Below are 9,835 nucleotides of genomic sequence, written 5' to 3' on the forward strand. Positions count from 1 at the left end.
TTCTAGGATTAAGTCCTAACGAACTCTTAGAAGAATGACAAGGGAGTTGTTGGAGAACTTCAAGGATAATTCCTTGGTTATTCTGAAATTTATGCGGATTGTGAGGAGAATAGTAGGTGAATTTAAAAAGAAATATAAACAGAATTTAAAGGGTTTTCTGATTTACAAGACAACTTTGAACAAGATCAAAAAAAAATGCCGAAGGAATCGTGTTCTGAGGAAAATTAAGAAAAATGCTGAAAAAATTAAACTAAATTCTTAAGAAAGTTTCACGAAAATTCAGCACAGAATTTCAAGGTATTCTGAGGAGGAATCCAAAAGATTTCAGAGGGGAGTTTTGCAAAAGGTCAACTAATTTCAAAGGTTTAAGATAATTAAGAGCTGAATAAACCATTTTTGAGCTAAAGAAACATATGTTTGCTTGATTATTCTGTTATTCAACTTATAATTGTTGTTGGAATATGTTAAAATTGATTGATTTTTCCCGGTTCTTCCGTCAAACTCTCTGCTTTTCCCGGCTTCTTTTCAAATTCCCGGTTATTTCCCGATTTTCCCGGTTCTCTGGCCACCATGTGTCAGTGATCATTCGTTGGTGGCCGTTGCGCGATGGTATTGGAACTGATGCCGTAGTCAGGATTGGATTGTTGCTCAGTGCATCCATTAAGTTGAATGGTGTTGGTACTATCAGAAATAAGTCTGCTGGAATAGCAGGTTTATTTGAAAAAAAAATCATCTGTTAAATTTAAGTTAAATTCACCAAATGGAACACCGCCTAAAACTTCTCTTCCATACCTTGTGGCGCAAAATTTTGAAATCTGAATTAGGAAAAGTGTGTCAGTTATACGTAGGTGATATATATGTACAATCGTATTGACGGAAATAGCTGGATGTAGATGAAGTAACTGAGCTGTAACACTAGCTAATTATCTTGCTTATAGGCCCATAGAACTTGGCCTGTCGTGGCCATGTTGAAAAATGCCATAATAGGATAATTTGCCAGTTATGACACTAGTGCTTCCTTAATTGGTCATACGGTCTTAATTAAGTTTAAAATAAGTATTTCCTAATTTGAGAACAGCATTAAGACTAACATCATGTGAAATAAATTTTGAGTTTAATGAAAATTTTGAGGTTTTAAGCCGTAAGGACCACTAGTGCCATAACTGGTCAAATCCCCTATTATGACGTTTTTCAAGATGGCCACGAGAGGCCAAGTTTTATTGGCCTATAAGAAAGATAATTAGCTAGTGTTACACCTCAGTTACTTCATCCACATCCAGCTACTTCCGTCAATACAATTGTACATACATATCGCCGTAGATTTCGGCATATGTGCAAGCAACGAGCGCGCATGGGAATAGTTCACAAAAATCCCCACTGGTAGTAGTGATTTCAATCAACCAAACCGGCCGCATCATAGTGGTAAACAAAGTAAGCAGCTTAGAACATACGCATCCAAGACCTTGAACTTCTGCTCAACACATCGCAAACATATAGTGGAAAATGACTAGGCAGGTACCTACAATCTACGATGCCGAAGGGAGAAGCAAATACAAAGCTCACGTTGTGTAATCACCGCTGACTGTGGAACACGCGCCTCCATCCGATAGTTTGTTTTGCATTGTTGAAAATTTCACTGGTCGGTCACTTTATTTACATTCTCGACAAGCGCGTGGCAAATTTTCTTTGTTTCAGCAGAAACACTGCAATAGAAATTTAAATGCAGTTTCCTGGCTACTAAGCTCTACTGCTAAGTACTGAGTCCGTGCCAAAGCATATGGATGGTGATTGGTCTCCCTCCCACAGCAGACTGGCGACAAACGAAAGGAAAAACTTTAACCACACGAATTCGTGTGGGCGGTGGGTGTTCAAGGAAAATGCCGCTTCTTTAGTGCTCAATATGTTGTTGCTGTTTTATTTTTACCGCCGCGATCGAATGTGGGACGTTGCGAAGAGAAAATACCCATTGTGAGAACGCCCACCAATATTGACGACAACAAAGGAGAAAGGCGCCTCCAATGCTTCAACTGAGCAGAATTGAAACGTGATCAATGCAAAGTAGCCGAGCTGTGTGTATGTGTATGTCAGTTCTATTTTGTGTAACGAAATTTTAGGAACATTTTAAATAGAATTTCGTGATCCATGGCGTTGGTTAATGCTGAGAATTTGGAAATAGATTCATCCTTTCCAATATAAATAGATTTCAAGGAACTGATACTTTGATTAGTTCTTCATAATCTAACTGGTTTAAAATGTCCCATCTGGGATGGCAGCCTTCAATTTTTCTTTAGAGTACTTTTACAGTTAATTACTGCAATACCAAGAATCGAATCCATCTAACCCGGCTTCATATTATGCAATTAAATCATAAATAGAAATTAAAAATTTAAAAAATTCTGTCAAACAAACAAAATAAGTTCGCATACCTCCAAATTATGGCTTCGATTTTATTTTATCAGAACTATTAATTTGCATTTCCAAATTCTGGCAAAATTAAAATAGAAGTATCCAACATTATCTATATACCTATATAAAAATGAATTTCTGTCTGTCTGTCTGTCTGTCTGACCCTTATAGACTCGGAAACTACTGAACCGATTGGCGTGAAAATTTGTATACAGGGGTTTTTGGGGCCGTGGAAGGTTCTTATGATGGTTCGAGACCCCTCCCCCTTCTGTAAGGGGGGGGGGGCTCCCATACAAATGAAACAGAAATTTCTGCATAACTCGAGAACTAATCAAGCAAATGGATCCAAATTAGGCATGTGGGGGCGAGTGTGGGGGTATAAGGAGATAATCATAGGGGGTAGCCCCTTAGATAATAGAGGGGGGGCAACGTACAATATAGCGTGCTTTTTTTTTTAAATCGGCGCATAAACTCAAGCTAATATTGAATCCCGAGCAAGACCGGGCACACTCAGCTAGTAATTTTATAAAAAAAATAAACTGAAAGTAACGAACGCATGTTTAATGCAAAAAGGATGAACACCTCATTGCTGGTCACACAGTAAGATTTTGTTCGTTACCGAGAAAACGTTTTGTTAAGGCATTTGGCACACTATGGGTAATATCCTGATAATACAGACCTAGCGTGATAATATTGCAAAAGATGTGGGACCGTAACAAGCTAACTCTTGTTGCGCACAGAAAAAAATCCGAATTTTAACTGTCGCGTAAAATCTCCTTTCGTAGTTAACAACGAAATTTGCTTAGAATCAACCATATTACTGATGTATGCGACATTACGTTTCAATTTATATGAAATTTCGTGTAAATTAACGCCAAATCTAGCGTTAATAACGTGTGTGATACGTATCGCAAAAATTTACATGAATCATACGGTTTGGTACAATTAGCGGTCTGTAGCATAATGAATTCTAGAAATCCTCAGAGAAAGAGATGAGCGGAGAGAATGGTTTGAGTCAAATGAACTGTCATAATCTGAGCCAATCTAACATTCCAATTAGATAATAATGAGAGAGAGAAGGATTAGTATTTTCCACTGGTCGAGTATTAGTACAAGACACTGAAGAAGTCTGCACATTGTAGACGAAAAACGCGTATCTATCAAGGATAAGCAAATAAAGTAGTGGAATTAAATGGAAAATACTAATCCTTCTCTCTCTCATTATACAGGTATTCCACTAAGACGCCCACATTCATCAGGATTCCAATTAGATTTTTTCAGAGGATTTTTACTGTACTGGAAACAGTCTTGTAAGCGGTCACCGTAGTCGACACATTTTCTATGACAATCGACTACCTTTGCTTCCGAAACTTGCAAAACAAGCTATCAAATTACAGTACCAAACTAAAATTTCATATGACAGGCTCTGTCATACGACGCTGTCGCCGAAGACCGTCACGAATGTGTATATTTGAGTTTTTTTCTCATTATAAGAGCTGATGTTGTGCTTGTGTGAATTCTTAGAATAGCAAGCAACGATATCCTAGTAATAAAATTTCTGATCAGAAATGGTTTAATTTACACCAAAATCACTCATGTCATTTAATAGTTAATTGATATTTATCTTTTTGCTCGAATGTTGTTCTACCGTTTGTGTTGTGTAAGAGTGACGACGGTAGAGCAAATGTGAGTGCAAGAAAGTGAAAGTGATCGGTTGGAAATGCATTCGAAAGTGTTTTCGTTTATCATAATCCTTTTCATCAGAACTTTTATTAGGCGATTGGCAATCTGGCCCGATGATTCTGATTGGAGGCAGGTGCAAGAGCTTCTTTGAAGATCCGACGGAATGTTGTGAAATGTTTAGCTAGAATTAGGAGATGCAACAGTCTTTCAAGTATTGGCTTCACGTGCAAACCATCGTTCATTTGGTGAGTTCGTTCCTGTTTATTTGTTCACTTGTTTCGATACCATCTATCAGTTTTCTACAATTTTGTCTTGGACATCTTTTCGAAGAGCCACTTTCATGCTGTAATTTGTCGAGCGCACAATTTTCACATGTTGAGATCGAGTGGGAACGTCAAGATAGTCATCCAAGTGCTTTTGTTTCTGGTTTTAGACGTTTGATGTCTTCAGTGATGTTTTTGTACTTTAAAGTTCCCTTTATCTGTGATCATGGTGGGTCTGAAGAGTTTTTGTTGAGCACACTGAGGCTGAAATTGCATACCCCCTCCTCATGGACATGGAGGTTGACGGGTTAGGAGCAAAGGGTTATGTTTAATTTCTTTATATTTGCAACGATGATGATTTCCCATAGTGACACATATCACCTTCTTAATGCTTCAGTATGCCTCAAACGATTAATTCTTGGTTGTTAATAGAACTTCCTTGATGAAATCGGCTGCTTCATGCAGACTGAGCAATTCTGATTATAGTATCAGATTTGTTCTGTATACAGAGGAATTGGGAGGGCTTTTTAGAAACATCTCACCAATAAAGTAATGATCTTCTAGTAAATTTTGCATATCATTTTATTAATATTTTATTTTATTTAAGCATATTATTTTTGTTACAGTTAATTAGCATTAGCATACGATACAAGAGATTTAATATTACTTGCTCGTTTTTGCGTTAAATAATCAATATTTATTTTACTTGTAATTACCTTTGAAAGTTTTTTTCAAGTTTTTTTTTTTTTTGTGATCTGAAAATTTTCCCAGTTTGGTTAGAAGTTTTGACGCTACCGCATGTCCACAGGTCCAATAGAAAGATAGGCAGAAAAAGTGTATCATGAAGAATGGTTGCATGCAGGGTTACTTTCACTCACTTGCTATAGATGAGTGATTTTCGAGTTTTGAATTCGTTAGATGTTGTAGGGTAAACGCTCCTATAGTTGCGGTACGTTAGAAGCGTTAGGTTCCTATAGTTGTGTATGGAGACTCCATACACAACTATAGGAACCTAACGCTTCTAACGTACCGCAACTATAGGAGCGTTTCCCCTAATGGAGATTTGTGTTGTTGGATGCGGGAGGAGATTGGAGGGCGGGTGTTTGTCGCATAGAGCCTAACAATTTCGATTTCAGAGTGCCACAGTTGGCGGTTTTATGATTCGTGAGCGCTCGCGATTCGTAGAATCGTTGATTGCGACTGCAAGTGGATTTGGCGGGTTTTGTGTGTCGGACGCTTGCTTTTTGGCCTCTTCTTGTGTCTAACATGTACAGAGTATCATTATAGCGTCTAATGGTTTTAAAATTTCTGGTTGCGTGAAATATATTTGTGAGAATATCTTTTTGAGATTTTAGTAGTCACGTTTTGTTTGTAGTTTATATTTTATTTCTTTCATGTAATTATCGTAAATAATAGGTATTCAATAATAGATAGTTCATCCATGTATTCGTACTTTGACGCGAAGCGCTGTGGATTATGAGATGCTCGATTACCCTGGAGGGATCGTGTTTGCTTACTGAGCAGAAAACCATGGGTTTAATCCCAAGCTCTCCGTCATGACTGATCACTAAACAAAATGAATATGTTCTTTCGATAGCCGGCTATCGAGAGATTAAATAAACAACAAATAAACAATACATACTTTTGGTTGCATCGCCAACTTGAGGTGAATACTAACCGAATACACTACTCAACCTATGAGGGTGTCGCTAAGTCGGTGGCCTCTCGTTAAGTAAGTACTACATCAACATTTCCTTCCCTATCCCTAGTTATGGTAAAGATAGGCGTGGCCGGGAATAGCGACAGTCATGCTTCTGTTACTCTTGTTTAGATTGGAACCAATGTTTACTCCCCAGCATTATTCCTGAAAGTAGTCTAACTGAGAATTTCAGAAGAGACGTGAGTGTCGCTAGTATCCAATCTACGAAGTACATCATAACAACGCTAACGCTAACGTAAGAGAGACGACGGAAGAGCAAATGTCATTAGCCAAATACATGCGTAGACCATTAATTGGCAATACACCCTTGTACTGAATGGGAATTGTGGGTTCGAATCCCACCGGTGTCCTTAGAATTTTTCGCAAATTTCCTCACACACTCGTCTTTTACCGATGATATGTGCCTACTTCTCTGTATGTAAAATCTTTTTCATAAACAGTTAAATTGACTGCAAAGTCGCCAATAAAGTTAGATGAACCTTTACGAAATTCCCAGTACTTTTTTATGTTTTATGAAGTTTCTCAATCAGCTACTAAGTTGGCTGCACTACTACAAAGTTCACTGTACTTCTACAATTTATGTTGATCTTTCTTGAAGTTTCACGAAGTTTATTAAACTTGGATTTCCCTGAAGTAGTACTAGTACATTTGAATGAAACGAAATGCCCTGAACTTAACAAAGATCTCTAAACATGTGTGAGGTTTCGTGAAATTAAATAATGTTCCCTGAACTTGTATGAAGCTTCCTAGACTTGCAGAAAGATTCCACTTGTATGAAGCTTCCTAGACTTGCAGAAAGATTCCACTTCTTTGCAGTATTGTTTTTAATATTCTTTTAGCCGTGCGCATTTTTTAAGATCCTTGGATTTCTACTAAGTTCTTTGAAGCTTTACGAAGTTTCCAGAATATCTATCAAGTTTTCTGAATTTCTATTATGTTTCCTGAACTTTTATGATATCCCTTTTTTATAATGCGTTTATTTTTCCAGGCTCATTTGCGAAATTCTGAGAACCACGATATCGTTTTGCTATGGAATGGCTGAATATGGAGTTGAGTGAATCGAGTTAGTTCAACGCAGATTCTTCCGCTTCGCACTTCAGCGATTACCGTGGCGTGATCCTGTGAGGAACGTTCTTCATTAATACACCTAGAACCTCTCAACACTCTAAGAGCTATTTTTGTTGTTGTCGTTCTGTAGAATTAGTATCAAAGTGCAACCTAGGTCCTTGCGAAACAATCAGATGCTTCGCTTGCCACTGATTAGAACTAACTACGACATGCATAGCGCTACCATCGGACTTTAAAGATTATTCAATAGAGTTGCCTCTGTGTTTGACTTTCACTTGTCACGTGAGCTACTGCGACGGAAATTTACTGCTTTATTTTCATGGAGAACGCATCGTAACGAGTAGTTTTTAGATGTTAGTATATTTTTTATTATATGCATGATTGTCAGTAGTGTTATATCAAACTTTCATTGGGGCTACGATCCTTCTGATGTAGAAACTAAATAAATCAAAATAAATCTAAGCTTGTCTACCGATTTTTTTTCGGCAAAAATCGAAAAATCAAAAATTGCTTTAGCCATCGATCCCTTTATGTGACAATTGAAACACATAAAAGGAAACCAAAACCGTTTCTACAGATAAACACTGAATTAATCCACCTATGGTGAGATTTAACCTTTCCTACTGATATAAATTCCGACAGTGAAGGGAGCTTGGGACGATGGCTACATTCAATTATCCCTACGGTGTCGAAGTTTGCATGGTTCAAAGGGTTGGACTTGGGTCGAGACTTCATACGCGTGATGTCTCGTCTCATGTCCAATCACTATTGTCTAAACGCTCACTTGATCCGTCTGGGGTTGTGAGACAGCAATCTCTGTGAATGTGGACAAGGTTACCAGGACGCTGATCACATCCTTTGGTCTTGTGCGGAGTATCGTGGAGTCAGAGCACATTTTTATGATTCCCTTCGGGCTCGAGGTAGACAACCTAATGTTCCAGTTCGGGATATTTTGGCTAGACGCGATCTGGAGTTGATGAAACTCATATATGTTTACTTTAAGAATATTAACCTTAGATTGTAAGGTAAATAATTTCATGTTTTAGGATTAATATTTGATTTCTATCGTAAACCACATTTCAAACCTCCTTCTTCCCTTTTCCCATCCAAAAAATTGAAAAACTCCACTAACCTCGAGACAACCGCGAGTACTCGGTCCAGTTCCTTTAACTTTATTTCTAAGACAGTAATAATGTATAACGGAAAGGATAACTCGGCTCTGTAAAATTTATTTGATTGAGCCTGTACAAATAAAGTAATTAAAAAAAAAAATCCGGCGAAAGTGCGCATATGATGAAAGATGAATTCTCATGTGATTTTTAATGTTGACCCTAGTCAGAAACAGTAGGACAAACGACTACTGGTTTTTTTAATTATCACATGCTGGGTATTATTCGTTTGAGATCGGATTTAGGCTCATGGCCCATACAAACCGGAAGAGATGAACTACTTATTCTTCTTCGTATTCGCATTTCAAGTTTAGTTCATATTAGCTTATTACGTGCTCTCAACTTAGTGTTCTAAATACACTTCCACAGTTATTAATTGAGAGCTCTCGATGCTAATACCAATGCATGAATTTGTATATTGTGTGGCAAGCACAATGATACTATATGTCCGAAAAGATTCCAGCTTGGTATACCGCGCCTTTACTGGCAAGGTTATGATGCTCCAAAGGTTTCGGCTAAAAATCTCTATAAGGATTAAAAAAAAAAATATAATATAATATATATATATATATATATATATATATATATATATATATATATATATATATATATATATATATATATATAAATATACTACTGCGTTTGGCGGTTATTATGTTAAATTCGGTTCAGTGGATTCCGAGAAACATGAACCCCAATAATTTGTTACACAAGTACACACACACACACTCAGCCATTTTCCAATCTCGTCGAGCTGAGTCGGATGATATATGACACTCAGCCCTCCGAGCTTCGTTTCGAAAGTCGGGTTTCCTTCTCTGTAAGAAAGATAAAAAATAACATAAATCCGCTTAAGATTACCGAAGATATATCAAATATATAAAACCATGTGATTTAGGGTTGGTGCTTGAAGAGTTAAGTATCTAACATTTCCAAATTAAATGTACAAAGAAGTCTACACTATGAGCAGATACAAAACTGCTTACAACACAATTCCGTTCATTTCAATCTCACCGCAATGTACACACATGTCTGCACTCAGATCTTAGATAAAATTATTATGCATTCAAATGTCCGTCCGAACTGATTATCTAATGCCACTTCACAACATTTTGTTATTGAAGATAAGGCTCGAAATGTTGAATCACACAAAAACTAGGTCAAGGGAAGCCTACGATTTCTTCTGAAGCATTGCTGCTATTTTTTGGCAAGTATTCTTTTTTGAGAAAACATACAACACGACCAGTTATGTAAATACGTGTAGGAAGCAGGTCCTATAAATGATGATCTCAACACCTCATGTTTATCCTGGATTTTTCTGATAATGTTGAAAATTAACCAACACTGAATGGCAAATGCCACCCTCACATGCTTCAATAGTCCTTGGTTCAGTTTATTAACACCATCCCGCAGCGTGGTGCACTAGTAGTGACGTTATAAAAGGTCTAATCAACACAGCTTGATTCGGTTCGTTACGTTACGTAGTGCTGTTCTCGCCCGTCAACTCTCTACCTCATTCAGAATGT

This window comes from Ochlerotatus camptorhynchus, unplaced genomic scaffold (assembly GCF_037179485.1).
Source record: "Ochlerotatus camptorhynchus isolate MF236.1 unplaced genomic scaffold, CSIRO-AGI_Acam_v1.1 ptg000264l, whole genome shotgun sequence".
In the NCBI taxonomy this organism is placed as follows: domain Eukaryota; kingdom Metazoa; phylum Arthropoda; class Insecta; order Diptera; family Culicidae; genus Ochlerotatus; species Ochlerotatus camptorhynchus.